Raw genomic sequence first — 16,597 nt, forward strand, 5'->3', positions numbered from 1 at the left:
GGTTAGTTTGCAGGTGCAGCAGGTAATCAGGAAGGCGAATGGAATGTTGGCCTTCATTGCGAGAGAGATGGAGTACAAAAGCAGGGAGGTCTTGCTGCAACTGTACAGGGTATTGGTGAGGCCGCACCTGGAGTACTGCGTGCAGTTTTGGTCACCTTACTTGGAAGGAGTACAGAGACGATTCACTAGGCTGATTCCAGAAATGAGGGGGTTACCTTATGATGAAAGATTGAGTAGACTAGGTCTTTACTCCTTGGAGTTCAGAAGGTTGAGGGGTGATCTTATAGAAACATTTAAAATCATGAAAGGGATAGACAAGATAGAGGCAGAGAGGTTGTTTCCACTGGTAGGGGAGACTAGAACTAGGGGGCACAGCCTCAAAATACGGAGGAGCCAATTTAAAACCGAGTTGAGAAAGAATTTCTTCTCCCAGAAGGTTGTGAATCTGTGGAATTCTCTGCCCAAGGAAGCAGTTGAGGCTAGCTCATTGAATGTATCAAGTCAAAGATAGATAGATTTTTAACCAATAAGGGAATTAAGGGTTACGGGGAGAGGGCGGGTAAGTGGAGCTGAGTCCACGGCCAGATCAGCCATGATCTTATTGAATGGTGGAGCAGGCTCGAGGGGCTAGATGGCCTACTCCTGTTCCTAATTCTTATATTCTTATGTTCTTATGACCCTGGGACCAGAGTTATGCACCACGGAGTGTGGCCACAAGCAGCCAATACATATAAGCTGCAGAGCAAGCGATCTCAGGAGGGCAACCGCACCGGTATCGATCCCCTGCCCCTGATCGGCTCCACCTCTCAGGCACCCGCTGGCACCAACCGCCATGAGCCTGAAAGAGCAAACTGTGCTCAGGCGCAGGCCCCAGACCCTATCGCCACCAAGGCCATACCCGGTAACGAAAGATCCTGCAACAGTTCTCCCAAATGGGACCAGGACCAGCCAGGATCCCAAACCAAACAACATCCAGGCAAGTGAGTCAGCAGTTCCCTGTGCACTGCTAGATGACTGGTCCTCAGAGAGAAGTAGTGACACGAGGCGCAAGGAGAGGACAGGGAGGTCACAGGCATCTGTGAACCTGCCTGACGCTAGGAGCAATGGCCAAAGCCCCGAGAGCAGGCAACTTGAGCCAACTAGGTTCCCACTGCCAACACTGGGCACCCGCGCCACCACCAGACTACTTGGACATCATCCAGCAGTCGTGGCACTAGTTTGTCCTCGCGCACCGGCGCTGACCCCAGCACTGACTCCAAGAATATTCCAAGCATGTACCACAAATGCAACAGTGTAAATGCAAATTTTTTTTGGTCTTGCATGTATATGAATGTAATGAGCCAACGGCACCATCTGTATGTGGGGGTGGGGTGGGAGTAGGGGGTGGGTGGGGGGCGGGGGGAGAGGATGGAGTGGTCATGGACACACAAACAGAAACTACCAGCACTTTACTGCCAACGAAACATCACCCACTCACCCAAGATGGAAATAACTCGCCAAGGGTCAACCAGATAAAGCTAAGCCCAGAGCACAGTCAATGCAGAGGCAATTTGCACTAAAAGCTTAAGGCAGAGTGATGTGATGTATCCTACATGGTTATTGTCCACCAAAGGGCACCGCAGTGGGAGACTTGTAGGTTACCTGTACAGGTGTGACTGGTCTAGTATAAAAGGCAGGCCACCAGGTGTGATCCTCACTCTGGAATTATCAATAAAGGACTAAGGTCACTACAGTTCAAGTACAACACGTTGCCTCGTGGAGTCATTATCAGAGCATCTAAGGACAACACCTGCATACAAACTTTTTTTTGTGTTTCATGCACAAGGACCTGGGCACGGCCAAGGGTGCCATCAGCCGGTCCAGGCAGCGGGCGGTCGAGGGGGTCGTTCAACCTGACTGCCTGCCTCTCTTCCGCTCTTACATCCGGTCCAGGGTGTCCTTGGAGATGGAGCACGCGGTGTCCACCGGTACGCTCGCGGCCTTCCGCGAGAGGTGGGCACCGGAGGGACTGGAGTGCATCATCACGCCCGGCAACCAAATTTTAATTTGATTTTACGTTTTAAAGTTAATTTGTTTTAATTGACGGTGCTTTTAGTGTCCCCTTCCCTTTTATAGGGGGCACTGGGGAAAAATTGTGATTTTAGTGCCCAAAAAAAAAGAAAAAAAAAAGAAAAACACAAAAAAAAAAGGGGGTGGGAAAAAAGGGCCTTGTAAATGTCTGGAGTGTCACCCAGGTCGGGTGGCACCGTTTAATGTTTTATGTTTTGCAGGTGAACTCCAAAAAGAGTTTCATGCACAAGGACCCCCAGGTCCCTCTGTACTGCAGCACTTTGCCATTTTTATCCATTTAAATTATAGGTTGCTTTCCTATTTTTTCTGCCCAAGTGGATAACCTCACACTTTCCCACATTGTACTCCATCTGCCAAATGTTTGCCCACTCACTTAGCCTGTCTATATCCCTTTGCAGATTTTTTGTGTCCTCCTCACAATTTGCTTTCCCACTCATCTTTGTATCATCAGCAAACTTGGCTACATTACACTCGGTCCCTTCATCCATGTCATTAATATAGATTGTAAATAGTTGAGGCCCCAGCACCGATCCCTGCGGCACCCCACTAGTTACTGCTTGCCAACCGGAAAATTACCCGGTTATCCCAACTCTCTGTTTTCTGTTAGTTAGCCAATCCTCTATCCATGCTAATATATTACTCCCAACTCTGTGAACTTTTATCTTGTGCAGTAATCTATTATGTAGCACCTTATCGAATGCGTTCTGGAAATCCAAATACACCACACCCACCCTCTTATCCACCCTCCTCATTACACCCTCAAAGAACTCCAGCAAATTTGGACAAATCACTCTTGAACTACTTTGGTAACTTCTTACCGGGTCTCAGCACCCTGCTAGAACCACTGCATGTCTTACTACAAAAAGGGAGCGAATGGGTTTGGGGCAAAAGCCAAGAAAATGCCTTTGTAAAAGCGAGAAAATTGTTATGCTCAAACAAATTGCTTGTGTTGTATGATCCATGTAAGCATTTGGTACTAGCATGTGATGCGTCGTCATATGGTGTCGGGTGTGTATTGCAACAAGCTAATGATTTCGGGAAACTGCAACTGGCTGCTTATGCATCTAGGAGTCTGTCTAAGGCTGAGAGAGCCTACAGCATGATTGGAAAAAAAGTGTTAGCATGTGTCTATGGGGTAAAGAAAATGCATCAATACCTGATGGAGCTAAAATTCGAATTGGAAACTGACCATAAGCCACTTATATCCCTGTTTTCCAAGAGTAAAGGGATAAATACCAACGCATCGGCCCGCATCCAGAGATGGGCGCTCACGTTGTCTGCATACAACTACGCCATCCGCCACAGGCCAGGCACAGAAAACTGCGCCGATGCTCTCAGTAGGCTGCCATTGCCCACCACGGGGGTGGAAATGGCACAGCCCTCAGATCTAGTCATGGTTATGGAAGCATTTGAGAGTGAGCAATCACCCGTCACTGCCCGGCAGATCAAAACCTGGACAAGCCAGGACCCCTTATTATCTCTAGTCAAAAGCTGTGTGCTTCACTGGAGCTGGTCCAGTGTCCCAGTGGAAATGCAGGAAGAGATAAAGCCGTTCCAGCGGCGCAAAGATGAAACGTCTATACAGGCAGACTGCGTTCTGTGGGGCAATCGAGAGTGGTCCCCAAGAAGGGCAGAGACACCTTCATCAATGACCACCACAGTACCCACCCAGGCATCGTAATGATGAAAGCGATAGCCAGATCCCACGTGTGGTGGCCCGGACTTAGAGTCCTGCATTTACAGATGTAATACATGCTCGCAGTTAAGCAATGTACCAGGGAGGTGCTGCTAAGTTTATGGTCTTGGCCCTCCAAACCATTGTCTAGGGTACACATCGACTATGCAGGCCTGTTCTTGGGTAAAATGGTTCTTGTGGTTGCAGACGCACACTCCAAGTGGATGAATCTGAGATAATGTCGGCTAGCACATCCGCTGCCACTATTGAAAGCCTATAGGCCATGTTTGCCACACACGGCTTACCCGATGTCCTGGTGAGCGACAACGGGCCATGTTTTACCAGAGTTGAGTTCAAAGAATTCATGACCCGTAACGGGATCAAACATGTCACATCTGCCCTGTTTAAACCAGCGTCCAATGGTCAGGCAGAGAGAGCAGTGCAAACCATCAAGCAAGGCTTGAAGAAGGTAACTGAAGGCTCACTGCAGACTCGCCTATCCTGAGTCCTGCTTAGCTACAGCACAAGACCCCACTCACTCACTGGGATCCCACCTGCTGAACTGCTCATGAAACGAGCACTTAAGACAAGGCTCTCGTTAGTTCACCCTGATCTACATGAACAGGTAGAGAGCAGGCGACTTCAACAAAGTGCATACCATGATAGCGCAAATGTGTCACGCGAAATTGAAATCAATGATCCTGTATTTGTATTAAATTATGGACAAGGTCCCAAGTGGCTTCCCGGCACTGTCGTGGCCAAAGAGGGGAGCAGAGTGTTTCGGGTCAAACTTTCAAATGGACTCATTCACCGGAAACACTTGGACCAAATCAAACTCAGATTCACGGATTATCCTGAGCAACCCACCTTGGACCCTACCTTTTTTGATCTCCCAACATACACACCAGTGGCAACCGGCACCACGGTTGACCACGAAGTAGAATCCATCATCCACAGCAGCCCTGCAGGGCCCAACACACCAGGCAGCCCAGCAAGGCCAGCTGCATAGCAGCCCAGCGAGGGCCGAACAAATGATTCAACAGCACCAGTTTTCACACCGAGATGATCAACCAGGGCAAGAAGGGCCCCAGATCAACTCACATTGTAAATAGTTACATTATTGACTTTGTTGTTATATATGTGGACTTGTATTTACTCTGTACAGCCACCAGAGGGCTCATCCCCTGGAGTCCCAAGGGATCCCATAATCCCTTGGGAGCACAGGTATTTAAGGAGGCTTCACAGGTTGGAGAGGCACTCCGGAGACCTGCAATAAAAGACTAAGGTCACACTTTACTTTGAGCTCACAGTGTTCAGTCTGACTCTTTCTCCATACACAACAGGTCGTGTGCAAGTTTTGGCCAGGGATTGGACCAAGGATGGCCAGTGGGGGGAATGCGCCAGTCTGCCTGAGGCATGGGCTAGGATGAAACAAGACTGTGGTCTTGTGATGGAATCCATTAAAGTCCCGTCCGAACTAAATAAGCGCCTGATATTAAAAAGTGTCACAGTGTGCAGGACGCCCGGATGTCTGCAGTTGCCATGGTGGAAATGTTCCCAGATGCAATAACAGCTCAGAATATTACAGTATGTCCCATTAGAAATTACATTGCTGTTAAATGTTGGAGACATCATCAAGGTCTTTGCTTAGTGTTTAATGCAGCTGCTAGAGCAAAACATCTAGTCTAAGACTTCCAGTGAGGGAGTGCCGCACCGTCTGAGGTGCTGGCTTTCGGGTGAGGTGTTAAACCAAGGCCCCCGTCAGCTCTCGCAGGTGGACGTAAAAGATCCCATGGCCACTATTTCAAAGAAGAACAGAGGAGTTCTCCCCGGTGTCCTGGCCAATTTTTATTCCTTGATCAACATCACTTAAACAAAACAGATTATCTGACCAATATTCACATTGGTGATTGTGGTGCCCAAACTGGCTGTCACATTTTCCTACATATCATATCATTAGCGGTCCCTCGAACGAGGGTTTCTTGCTTCCACATGGGTTCACAGATGTTTCAATGAAGGACCCGATATTCCAGTCCTGAACTCCAATTGAAGGGGTGGAAAATGCCTGGGCGTGGATTTCTTTAACGTGTGGTGACCGTTGCACATCAGTCACCACACGGGCTTGACAGAGCTGCGCCTTCATCCAGTGGCAAGGGATAACCAAGACGACTGGAGAACTGCCCTCTGCACGCACCTAGTGCGCACACATATCGCAGTGTGGGCTGGCCCGTGGTGCCCCTGGGCCCTTGGCTCTTCTGGGCCCGGGACAGCACGGGCCAGCCCTCATTTGCCGCTCCTCCGCCACGATCTTTTGCCGCTCCTCCGCCACCATCGTTCGCCGCAGCTCATATTCCTCATATACCGACCTATTGTTCCCCCCGCCAATCACAGCAGCAAACCCTGCGCCTGCTCACAGGGGCAAAGATTGACGCCTGTAATTGATCGTAATTGACCCCCAGGTCACTAGGACACTGATGACGGCGTAAGAGGTTCAATAGTCCTTACAACAGTGGCTGCAGTTGAAAAATATTTATTTGGCTGGAAAGCGCTTTGATACGTACTGAGGTCATGAAAAGGCGAGATATAGAAACATAGAAACATAGAAAATAGGTGCAGGAGCAGGCCATTCAGCCCTTCTAGCCTGCACCGCCATTCAATGAGTTCATGGCTGAACATGAAACTTCAGTACCCCCTTCCTGCTTTCTCGCCATAACCCTTGATCCCCCGAGTAGTAAGGACTTCATCTAACTCCCTTTTGAATATATTTAGTGAATTGGCCTCAACTACTTTCTGTGGCAGAGAATTCCACAGGTTCACCACTCTCTGGGTGAAGAAGTTTCTCCTCATCTCGGTCCTAAATGGCTTACCCCTTATCCTCAGACTGTGACCCCTGGTTCTGGACTTCCCCAACATTGGGAACATTCTTTCTGCATCTAACCTGTCTAAACCCGTCAGAATTTTAAACGTTTCTATGAGGTCCCCTCTCATTCTTCTGAACTCCAGTGAATACAATCCCAGTTGATCCAATCTTTCTTGATAGGTCAGTCCCGCCATCCCGGGAATCAGTCTGGTGAACCTTCGCTGCACTCCCTCAATAGCAAGAATGTCCTTCCTCAAGTTAGGAGACCAAAACTGTACACAATACTCCAGGTGTGGCCTCACCAAGGCCCTGTACAACTGTAGCAACACCTCCCTGCCCCTGTACTCAAATCCCCTCGCTATGAAGGCCAACATGCCATTTGCTTTAGCTTTAACTTTTTTTTATTGTTAAGTCACGCAATCACGAGAAACTGATGATGCAATGAATAAACACTACTCACATGTGGAAACTTGCTAATTTCCTGTTGAAATAAGTTGCTGCAACCTCCACATAGCCCAGGGTGAGGTGGGAGCAAGCACCCTGAGCACAAACCCCTTGGTTGCAGTCGATCAGGCAATTTTACCTCGCCCAATATTTGAAGGTGCTGCTCCATGCTCGGAGGGGGGGCAGATTACCCCGGGGTGGGGGTGGGATGGAAGCTAATCCTGATGGGTTGTTATTGTGGGGAGGGGGGAGAGAGGGTGTGGAGGAATTGATCCCCATTGGGATGTTATTGTAGGGGGGGGGGGGTGTGGGGGAGTGGAGGGAATTGATCCCCACGGGATTTTAATCCAGGTAGGAAATTGAAGCATTTTTCTTGTTTTTCAAGTTTCTACCCTGGGACAGGGTGACAGTAAACCCTTCTGTTTTATGGCTATTTACACAAAGCTGGGCTATCTGGAAATCCCAAGTCTGCTCTATATAAAGGATATAGTCTGCCAACCAGTTCTCAATCCACGTCAGCACACTACCCCCAATCCCATGTGTTTTAACTTTGCACATTAATCTCTTGTGTGGGACCTTGTCGAAAGCCTTCTGAAAGTCCAAATACACCACATCAACTGGTTCTCCCTTGTCCACTCTACTGAAAATATCCTCAAAAAATTCCAGAAGATTTGTCAAGCATGATTTCCCTTTCACAAATCCATGCTGAATTGGACCTATCATGTCACCTCTTTCCAAATGCGCTGCTATGACATCCTTAATAATTGATTCCATCATTTTACCCATTACTGATGTCAGCTGACCGGTCTATAATTCCCTGTTTTCTCTCTCCCTCCTTTTTTAAAAAGTGGGGTTACATTGGCTACCCTCCACTCCATAGGAACTGATCCAGAGTCTATGGAATGTTGGAAAATGACTGTCAATGCATCCGCTATTTCCAAGGCCACCTCCTTAAGTACTCTGGGATGCAGTCCATCAGGCCCTGGGGATTTATCGGCCTTCAATCCCATCAATTTCCCCAACACAATTTCCTGACCAATAAGGATTTCCCTCAGTTCCTCCTTCTTACTAGACACTCTGACCCCTTTTATATCCGGAAGGTTGTTTGTGTCCTCCTTAGTGAATACTGAATCAAAGTACTTGTTCAATTGGTCTGCCATTTCTTTGTTCCCCGTTATGACTTCCCCTGATTCTGACTGCAGGGGACATACGTTTGTCTTTACTAACCTTTTTCTCTTTACATATTTATAGAAGCTTTTGCAGTCCGTCTTAATGTTCCCTGCAAGCTTCCTCTCGTACTCTATTTTCCTGCCCTAATCAAACCCTTTGTCCTTCTCTGCTGACTTCTAAATTTCTCCCAGTCCCCAGGTTCGCTGCTATTTCAGGCCGATTTGTATGCCACTTCCTTGACTTTAATACTATCCCTGATTTCCCTTGATAGCCACGGTTGAGCCGCCTTCCCTTTTTTATTTTTACGCCAGACAGGGATGTACAATTGTTGTAGTTCATCCATGCGGTCTCTAAATGTGTGCCATTGCCCATCCACTGTCAACCCCTTAAGTATCATTCGCCAATCTATCCTAGCCAATTCACGCCTCATACCTTCAAAGTTACCCTTCTTTAAGTTCTGGACCATTGTCTCTGAATTAACTGTTTCACTCTCCATCCTAATGTAGAATTCCACCACATTATGGTCACTCTTCCCCTAGGGGCCTCGCACAACGAGATTGCTAATTAATCCTCTCTCATTACACAACACCCAGTCTAAGATGGCCTCCCCCCTAGTTGGTTCCTCAACATATTGGTCTAGAAAACCATCGCTTATGCACTCCAGGAAATTCTCCTCCACCGTATTGCTTCTAATTTGGTTACCCCAATCTATATGCATATTAAAGTCACCCATGATAACTGCTGCACCTTTATTGCATGCACCCCTAATTTCCTGTTTGATGCCCTCCCCAACATCACTACTACTGTTTGGAGGTCGGTACACAACTCCCACTAACGCTTTTTGCCCTTTGGTGTTTTGCAACTCTACCCATATAGATTCCACATCATCCAAGCTAATGTCCTTCCTCACTATTGCATTAATCTCCTCTTTAACCAGCAATGCTACCCCACCTCCTTTTCCTTTTATTCTATCCTTCCTGAATGTTGAATACCCCTGGATGTTGAGTGCCCAGCACTGATCATCCTGGAGCCACGTCTCTGTAATCCCAATCACATCATATCTGTTAACATCTATTTGCACAGTTAATTCATCCACCTTATTACGGATACTCCTTGCATTAAGACACAAAGCCTTCAGGCTTGTTTTTTTAACACCCTTTGTCCTTTTAGAATTATGATGTAGTGTGGCCCTTTTTGTTTCTTGCCTTTATTTACTCGGCCTTCCACTATTGCTTTTTACCTTTCTACCATCTGTTTCTGACTCCATATTACTTTGCCCTGTCTCGCTGCATAGGTTCCCATCCCCCTGCCATATTAGTTTAAACACTCCCGAACTGCATTAGCAAATGTTACCCCCAGGACATCAGTTCCAGTCCTGCCCAAGTGCAAACCATCCCTTTTGTACAGGTTCCGCTTCCCCCAGAACTGAGGGGTACAAAATATTGAGGGGCCTGGATATAGTGGATAGAAAGGGCCTATTTCCCTTGGTGGAGGGGTCAATTACGAGGGCACATAGTTTTAAGGTGGTTGGAAGGTTTAGAAGGATTTGAGGAGAGGTTTCTTCACACGGAGGGTTGTGGGGGTCTGGAACTCACTGCCTGGAAGGGTGGTGGATGCAGAAACCCTCATCACATTTAAAAGGTGCTTGAATGGGCACTTGAAGTGCCGTAACCTGCAGGATTACGGACCTAGAGTTGGTAAGTGGGATTAGACTGGATCATCATCATCATAGGCAGTCCCTCGAAATCGAGGAAGACTTGCTTCCACACTAAAAGTGAGTTCTCAGGTGACTGAACAGTCCAATAGGGGAACTACAGTCTCTGTCACAGGTGGGACAGACAGTGGTTGAAGGAAAAAGTGGGTGGGGAGTCTGGTTTGCCACACGCTCCTTCTGCTGCCTGCGCTTGTTTTCTGCATACTCTCGGCAACGAGACTCGAGGTGCTCAGCGTCCTCCCGGATGAGGACGGAGGATGGCAACAAACGTTTGGGGACAGCCGAAACGGAGGTGGACGCTCCATAGTCATTCTTCCTCCACTTTGCATGGTCTTTGGCCAGAGACTCCCAGGTGTCGATGGGGATGTTGCACTTAGTCAAGGAGGCTTTGAGGGTGTCCTTGAAACGTTGCCTCTGCCCACCTGGGGCTCGCTTGCCGTGTAGGAGTTCCGAGTAGAGCGCTTGCTTTGGGAGTCTTGTGACGGGCATGCAGACAATGTGGCCCACCCAAGGGAGCTGGTCGAGTGTGGCGTCAGTGCTTTCATGTTGGCCTGATCGGGAACACTGACGTTGGTGCGTCTGTCCTCCCAGGGGATTTGCAGGATCTTGCGGAGCCTTCGTTAGTGGTATTTCTCCAGCGCTTTGAGGTGTCTACTGTATATGGTCCACGTCTCTGAGCCATACAGGAGGGCGGGTATCACTACAGCCCTGTAGACCATGAGCTTGGTGCCAGAGCTGAGGGCCTGATCTTCGTACGCTCTTTTCCTCAGGCGGCCGAAGGCTGTGCTGGCGAACTGGAGGCAGTGTTGAACCTTGTCGTCGATGTCTGCCCTTGCTGATAATAGGCTCCCGAGGTATGGAAAATGGTCCACCTTGTCCAGGGCCGCACCATGGATCTTGATGACTGGGGTGCAGTGCTGTGTGACAGGGTCAGTTTGATGGAGGACCTTTGTCTTACGGATGTTTAGTGTAAGGCCCATGTTCGGTGATGATGTTAATGATGACTTGGAGTTCAGCCTCTGAATGTGCGCGGACGCAAGCGTTGTCCGTGTACTGTAGTTCGACAACAGAGGATGGGACGGTCCTGGATCTGGCCTGGAGGCAACGAAGGTTGAACAGGTTCCTACTGCTTCTGTAGTTTAGTTCCACTCCAACGGGGAGCATGTTGAGTGTGAGGTGGAGCATGGTGGCGAGGAAGATTGAGAAGAGGGTTGGGGTGATGATGCAGCTTTGTTTGACCCCGGTCCGGACTTGAATTGGGTCTGTGATGGTAAGGATCACGGCCTGCATGTCGTCGTGGAACACTCGAGTCAAAGACAGAGTCTCGATTGAGGAGATCTTCGAAGTGCTCCTTCCAGTGAGCTCTGACTGTCTCAGTGTCCTTGATGAGTGTCTCCCCGTTCTTGGCCAGTAGTGGGGTGGGGCCTTGGGTGTTTGGCCCATAGGTGGCTTGACTGCGATGAAGAATCCTCGCACATCATGATTGTCGGCCTTTCTGCTGTATCTCCTATGCTTTCTTCATTACATTACATGAGGACAATATTACAGTTACAGTTACATTATATGAAATTACTGGACCGTAACACAGACCAGGGGTTGTATTGAACTGACCATCCTGTGTGGGTGGGTCAGCTCCAACACCGGTAGTGGCACGGTTGCTATCCCGACCAGCGGCAGGGCACAGATCTCTATCTCCATCAATGGTTCTTGCGTTGGGGGTCCTCCCCCCATACGTCGCTGATCCGCCACTGATGCAGATGTCTTCTTCTGCAGAAAGTGAAGTAAATGAAAATAAAAATCTTCAATCCTTTTAACATCGTAGACACACAGGTTCATACACACACACACACACACACACACACACACATCAAAACATTGTGTTGATCCTCTTGTCATTGCCTGAAAGCACAAATACATCGCCGTAACCTTGGGATAAATAACATCATCTGTATGACACTGAACCTACATTTACACGATACAAGGCACATGGTGGGTGCATAAATAAAATCATTACTTACTCTTGCTACCCTCACCAGGTCCTTCCACCTCTTACGACACCTTCCCCCGGTGCGTATCACAATACTTGTAGAGGACACAGTCTCCCCGATCTCGTCCCATATTCTGTTGTACTCCTTTAGGGGGGCTTTCCACGACCACCCTTCGTTAGGTCGGAGTATCTCTCTGTAATATTCTCCAGCAGACCAAGTAGCTCCGTCTCGTCAAAGGCGGGCGCACTCAGCCATAACACCACATACCGCCCGCTGCACGCCGCTTGCATACCGCTCGCACACCGCTGAAAACAATTCTACCAAACTTGTGCTCTTTGGTCTCGGCGGTATACCAGCGGTTTGAAACGCCCCACCGCCGGAATACTGCCGAGAAATGGGCGGACCTTATATCCTGACCAATTCCAGGCCCTAAAGCTCCAGAGCCACCAGGTATTTCTGTATTTTGGCGGGGGGGGGGTAGCGTCGGAGGCCTACTCTGGAGACCGCAAATTCAGGGCTAATACGCCCAAGTCTCCTCTATCTTTTATAGCCGTCTATCTATCCCTCCAGCCGAGCGCATCCCCTCCCATAAAACACCCGAGTTACAGAGCTTTGTTTGCAAGTTTCCCACAATCGCACTTTGCTCAGAGGTTCTCTTCAAATTACCACTGGACTTTCAGCCGCAACAGGAATCAGTCATTTTTCTGATGTTTTATTGCACTTTTTTGAGAGTTTTTGAAAATTTGTCCTCACTGCGACCTGCTGGGTATTTTCTGTTTCTTTTAATGCATTTTTATGCCGGAAGTCACATTAAAAACTGCCCTGATTGCAGATTCTTAAATGTGTGCCTGAACAATGGTTAAATGGCTTGAAACTTCAATTTTCATTCTTAAATAAGGAATATATGGTGTGGGTTCCCAATTATTCACACTGATTTCTGCCCATTTTTACATTCGGGCGTTTTCTAATTAGATTGGCAAGGAAATCCAACGTATTTTGAGATTGGGAGAATGGGCACGAGAATGGGGGCATACTTTCAGGATGCTCTCACATGGAAATTTCAAGGCCAAAACTCCCACAGACTCAACAGTGTATGTTACATAGAGTAGTCCTAAGGGAACGGCAATTAAACTGACCGGCAACATTGCGCACCACTCGCCCAAACTTACTTTTCCTTCTGCTACCATTTGGAGTCAAGCCTGTGAGACCCGCACTTCCCATTGTAAAAGGGAGGGTGCTGGAGTTCCACAAAAGGCCACTTACCATCGTGCTGCTGGTGCATTGGCGCTGGATTTTTTTCAACAGTGTAAATGCAGGCAGCTGGGAGATGGGTGCCATCCTCCCATTGTCCAAACTAAGCAAGCACCTGATATTAAAAAGTGCCACAATCTGCAGGACTACTGGGTGTCTGCAGTTGCCACGGTGGAAATGTTCCCAGATGAAATAACAGCTCAGAATATTACAGTATGTCCCATTAGTCATTACATTGTTGTTAAATGTTGGAGACATCATCAAGGTCTTTGCTTAATGTTTAATGCAGCTGCTAGAGCAAAAAATCTGGGTTAAGGCTTCCAGTGAGGGAGTGCCGCACCATTGGAGGTGCCATCGTTCGGATGAGACGTGAAACCGAGAGTTCCCGTCTGCCCCCCCAGATGGACGTAAAAGATCACATGACCACTTTTTCGAAGAAGAGCAGAGGAGTTCTCCCCGGTGTCCTGGCCAATACTTATCCCTTAATCAACATCATTAAAAAAAAACATTATCTGGCCATTATCACATTGATGTTTGAGGTGCCCAAATTGGCTGTCGGGTTTCCATTCATTACAACAGTGGCTGCAGTTCAAAAGTATTTATTTGGCTGGAAAGCGCTTTGGGGCGTCCCGAGGACTTGAAAAGACGATATATAAATGTAAGCGATAACTTTTTCTTTAATGTTAAGAGAGCCACGCAATCACGAGAAACTGATGATGCAATGAATAAACACTATTCACATGTGGAAACCTGCTCATTTCCTGTTGAAATAAGTTGCTGCAATCTCCACATAGCCCAGGGTGAGGTGGGAGCAAACACCATGAGCACAAACCCTTGGTTGGAGTCTATCAGGCAATTTCACCTCGCCCAGTATTTGAAGGGGCTGCTCCACGATTTCTGGCCCCACGATTTCTGGCTCCATGCTCCTAATCTTTGTCCAGCAGGTGGGGATGAGGGGGGCGGGCAGGTCGGAGGACCTCCTCGTGGGTCTGCTCCTGGGCCTGGCCAAGGCTGCCATCCAGGTCGGACGCGGTCCGTGTGGAGTGGGCACTTTGGTTTCCCGCTTCTCTTTCACAGTCTTGTCTGCGCCCAGGTGGCCCTGCTAGACAAGGAGCACGTGGTGCCCACCAGTACGCTTGGGACCTTCCGCAACCGGTGGGCACCGCAAGGGCTGGAGGGTGTTTACATTTATTATGTCTCCTTCCATTTGTACCATTTGAGTTTTACGCCCCTCTAAAAGGGGGGAAATTTTAATAAGCACATAAGAACATGAGAAATAGGAACAGGAGTAGGCCATACGGTCCCTTGAGCCTGCTCCGCCATTTAATACAATCATGGCTGATCCGATCATGGACTCCAGTCCACTTCCCTGCTTGTTCCCCATAACCCCTTAATTCCCTTATCGGTTAAGAAACTGATTATATCTGTCTTAAATTTATTCAATGCCCGACTTCCACAGCTCTCTGAGGCAGCAAATTCCACAGATTTACAACCCTCTGAGAGAATAATTTCTTCCACATCTCAGTTTTAAATGGCGGCCCCTTATTCTAAGATTATGCCCCCTAGTTCTAGTCTCCTCCATCAGTGGAAACATCCTCTCTGCATCCACCTTGTCAAGCCCCCTCACAATCTTATACATTTAGATAAGATCACCTCTCATTCTTCTGAATTCCAATGAGTAGAGGCCCAACCTCCTTAACCTTTCTTCATAAGTCAACCCCCTCATCTCCGGAATTAACCGAGTGAACCTTCTCTGAACTGCCTCCAAAGCAAGTATATCCTTTCATAAATATGGAAACCAAAATTGTATGCAGTATTCCAGGTGTGGCCTCACCAATACCTTGTATACCTGTAGCAAGACTTCCCTGCTTTTATACTTGATACCCTTTGCAATAAAGGCCAAGATTCCATTGGCCTTCCTGATCACTTGCTGTGCCTGCATACTAACCTTCAGTGTCTCATGCACAAGTACCCCTAGGTCCCGCTGTACTGCAGCACTTTGCAATTTTTCTCCATTTAAAAAATAACTTGCTCTTTGATTTTTTTCTACCAAAGTGCATGACCTCACACTTTCCAACATTATACTTCAACTGCCAAATGTTTGCCCACTCACTTAGCCTGTCTATGTCCTATGGCCTGAAGAAACTTCTTCACCCAGAGAGTGGTGAACCTGTGGAATTCTCTACCACAGAAAGTTGTTGAGGCCAATTCACTAAATATATTGAAAAAGGAGTTAGATGTAGTCCTTACTACTAGGGGGATCAAGGGATATGGCGAGAAAGCAGGAATGGGGTACTGAAGTTGCATGTTCAGCCATGAACTCATTGAATGGCGGTGCAGGCTCGAAGGGCCGAATGGCCTCCTCCTGCACCTATTTTCTATGTTTCTATGTTTCTATGTTTTGCAGATTTTTTGCGTCCTCCTCACACATTGCTTTTCCTCCCATCTTTGTATCATCAGGAAACCTGGCTATGCTACACTCGGTCCCTTCTTCCAAGTCGTTAATATAGATTGTAAATAGTTGGGGTCCCAGCACTAATCCCTGCAGGACCCCACTAGTTACTGATTGCCAAACCGAGAATGAACCATTTATCCTGACTCTCTGTTTTCTGTTCGTTAACCAATCCTCTATCCATGCTAATATATTACCCCCAACCCCGTGAACTTTTACCTTGTGCAGTAAACTTTTATGTGGCACCTTGTAAAATGCCTTCTGGAAGTCTAAATACACCATATCCACTGGTTCCCCTTTATCCACCCTGTCCATTACATCATCAAAGAATTCCAGCAAGTTTGTCAAACATGTCTTCCCCTTCATAAATCCATTGCTGACTCTGCCTGACTGAATTTTGCTTTTCCAAATGTCTTGCTACTGCTTCTTTAATAATGGACTCCAACATTTTCCCAACCACAGATGTTAGGCTAACTGGTCTATAGTTTCCAGCTTTTTGTCAGCCTCCTTTTTTAAATAGGGGCATTACATTTGCAGTTTCCAATCTGCTGGGACCTCCCCAGATTTCAGGGAATTTTGGTAAATTACAAGCAATGCATCCACAATCCCTGTCGCTACATCTCTTAAGACCCTACGATGCAAGCCATCAGGTCCAGGGGATTTATCTGCCTTTAGTCCCATTATCTTACTGAGTACCACCTCCATAGTGATTGTGATTGTGTTAAGTTCCTCCCTCCCATAGCCCTTGACTATCCACTGTTGGGATATTGTTTGTGTCCTCTACCGTAAAGACTGATACAAAATATTTGTTCAGAGTTTCTGCCATCTCCATGTTCCTCATTACTAATTCCCCGGTCTTGTCCTCTAAGGGATCAACATTTACTTTAGCCACTCTTTTCCTTTTTATATACCTACAGAAACGTTTGCTATCTGTTTTTATATTTCGTGCTAGTTTACTTTCATAGTCTATCTG

This window comes from Pristiophorus japonicus, chromosome 15 (assembly GCF_044704955.1).
Source record: "Pristiophorus japonicus isolate sPriJap1 chromosome 15, sPriJap1.hap1, whole genome shotgun sequence".
NCBI classification, from domain to species: Eukaryota; Metazoa; Chordata; class Chondrichthyes; family Pristiophoridae; genus Pristiophorus; species Pristiophorus japonicus.